Source organism: Triticum urartu, chromosome 3A, assembly GCF_056163025.1.
Source record: "Triticum urartu cultivar PI428250 chromosome 3A, HENAU_Tu73, whole genome shotgun sequence".
Lineage (NCBI taxonomy): Eukaryota > Viridiplantae > Streptophyta > Magnoliopsida > Poales > Poaceae > Triticum > Triticum urartu.
Genome location: NC_141875.1, coordinates 401,255,084 through 401,258,377, shown reverse-complemented (window position 1 = coordinate 401,258,377; position 3,294 = coordinate 401,255,084).

Genomic DNA, 3,294 nt, shown 5'->3' with positions numbered 1-3,294 from the left:
ATGTTGCACTAAGTATGACCTCTACTTGTGCATCCAAAATCCTTTAAACTAGTTTTGCCACGTGAGTCCACTATATCTACCTATATGTGGTATTCTTTTGCCGTTCTAAGCAAATTTGCATGTGCCATCTCTAATTTTCAAAAATAAACTTCTCTTTTGTGTGTTTGTTTCGCTCGTGGAGCGGTGAGGGGTGGCTAATATTTTCCATGCTAAATGCGTTATTCTCAAGATGAGTGTTTATTCACTTGACATTGCACGAAAGTAAGGCAAAGGTATTAGGGATGCCCAGTCCCGAAATGAAAAAACAAATGAATTTACTTTATGTTGTCAAATAATAAATTCCTTGGAAAGTGTTGGTATGGAGGGCAACCGTGGATACGGCTAGTCATGGAAAGTGAAAGTTATGGTGGAAAAAGGAATAAACTTTATTTTCTGTTTGGGAACTGCCTATGATATATCTATGCATGGAAAGTATTGGGAACTCTAAGTCGTTTTCGTTGGTGGGATGGATACACCTCCCAAAATGTTTTTATCTCAATTTTTTCACTTTGAGCTCTGGCACCTCTACAAATCCCTACTTCCCTCTGCGAAGGGCCTATCTTTACTTTATGCAATTTGTATTTTTATTTTGAGTCTCCATCTTCTCTTATAAAAGCACCAACTAGGAGGCAATATGATCATGCTTAAGTATTGGGTGTAGTTAATATTCGAGTGTGTTTCATGAATGGATAAATGTTTGAGCATGATGGGCTAGGGATAACTTATTTTAGCGTTGATATTTTGAAAGACGTGGTTGCTTGTTGATATGCTTGAGTATCTAAATTATTATGTCAAAAATAGACTATTGCTTTGAATCACATAAAAGTCCAAATTTCCATGCTATAAAGAAACTAATGTGATATAACATGATGAACAACACTCCACATCAAAAATTCTGTTTTTATCACTTACCTACTCGAGGACGAGTAGGAGTTAAGCTTGGGGATGCTGATACGTCTCCAATGTATCTATAATTTTTGATTGTTCCATGCTGTTTTATTACCAATCTTTGATGTTCTATAATCATTTTATAGTCATTTTATATCATTTTTTGGTACTAACCTATTGACATAGTGTCAAGTGCCAGTTGCTATTTTTCCATGTTTTTTTACATCGCAGTCCAAATGCCACGGAACTTTATGGAGATTTTTTATGGACTAGAAGGAAGATGTTGGGCCCTGGTTGCACCTGGGGGGAGTCCCGAGGAGGGGACAACCCACCAGGGCGCGCCGGGAGGCCCAGGCGCGCCCTAGTGGGTTGTGCCCGCCTCGAGTGCCCCCCAGACCGCCTCTTCGCTCTATAAATACCCCAAAAATCCCAGAACCCTAGGGGAGTCAACGAAATATTCATCCAGCCGCCGCAGAGTCCAGAACCACCAGATCCAATCTAGACACCATCAAGGAGGGGTTCACCACTTCCATTGGTGCCTCTCTGATGATGTGTGAGTAGTTCTTTGTAGACCTTCGGGTCCGTAGTTAGTAGCTAGATGGCTTCATCTCTATCTCTCTCTCTCTCTCTCTCTCTCTTGATTCTTAATACTATCGACATTTTGGGAACGAGGGTCCCCAGACTTTCCTACCTGCGGCCCGCGGCTTGGCTCCACCAGCGGCCCTGTACAGCCCATCTTCACCAGCAAACACTCAAGACACTCGCGAGCAGCCAAGCCTCGCGAGGCGGACGACACAAGACCTACTCGGGGGAGGCCTCACCAGGCCAGCTCTCGAGGGGCGAAGAGATCAAGGCAAGGGACACCTCGCAAGGTCCCTGTGACGTAATCCATGTCGACCAAGGCCAGGCGCATGCCAGGCGGGCACCAGCGCGCAGTGTCCTCGTTTCCTCTTTGATGCTAAAGAGGCAAGTGCAGGCGAGGAGTCCCGAGGCATCAGGAAAAGGATTCCATATGGGTGCAACAAGACCAAGACCAGCAGGACGGCAGGACGGAGGTCACTGTGGAGCCCAAGACGGCGTCACCACCAGAGCCTTTGGCAGGCGAAGACCACCTTTAGTCAGGATAACTTGTACTAGTTGTCCCCTTCGAATTTGGCCGTTGTGGGATCCCTTCCCGCTCAATATTTGGGGAGAGGACCAGGGCCTCTATAAATAGGACTAGCCACCACTATAGGAAGCAGCTTAGGTTGGATCGGCTCATCTGGAGACAGATCATTCAGATCATCCTCAACCACACAAGTTCGCCAAGCACAAGAACACCTCTCCTCAGGAGGATGTTCTTCCCTTGTAACTGTTCATCCTCAGCCCAAGAGGCAATCCACCACACCACACTGGAGTAGGGTATTACACCACATCGTTAGCCTGAACCAGTATAAACTCTTGTGTCTCCTGTTCTTTGGGTTCGTCGAGCTAGGCCGTGAGATCATGATGTGTGCGAGCTAGAGGGGGGAGAGATCTTGGTGCACACCCCAGTGTTCAAACCTCAAGGGTTTTGCCAGAACCCGAAATCCGACATTTGGCGCGCCAGGTAGGGGTGTTTCAAAGCTTTCCTCTCGTCAATCTGCGCTTCGCCACTCCACCAAGTTCATGGCCGACGCTCGTCGGGCCTGCGCTGAGCGCCGAGCCGCTCTCGCCACCCGTATCGCTCAGATAGCCCCTGTCGGCGGGCCTCCGTGTCATTCTCCATCACCCGCCGCCAACACCGCTACCAGCCCGGCGGCAAACGAGCAGCAAGCCTCCTCACTGCACCCCTCTGTGCGGCGAGACGGTCGCACCGCCACCCCATTGCTGACTCCGGCTGGCTCGTCGTCTCATGCTCGCCACACACCCACGGGCGTGCAGGCTGCGCCGCTCATGACACGCGAGCTCCTGCATTACTGCCCGGTCAACGACCTCTACAAGGACTGGTTGGACCGCATCGCCGAGCTTGTCAGCTCCGCTGGGGGCTTCCTGCACCATCCCTCTCTCTGCCTCGCCCGCCCCGGCTGCGGGTGATGTGGCTCACGGAGCGCTGATACGTCTCCGTCGTATCTATAATTTTTGATTGTTCCATGCCAATATTCTACGACTTTCATATACTTTTGGCAAATTTTTATACTATTTTTGGGACTAACATATTGATCCAGTGCCCAGTGCCAGTTCCTGTTTGTTGCATGTTTTTTGTTTCGCAGAATATCCATATCAAATGGAGTCCAAACGGGATAAAAACCGACGGAGATATTTTTGGAATATATATGATTTTTGGGAAGAAAAATCCATGCGAGACGATTCCCGAGGGGGCCATGAGGCAGGGGGGCGCGCCCCTGA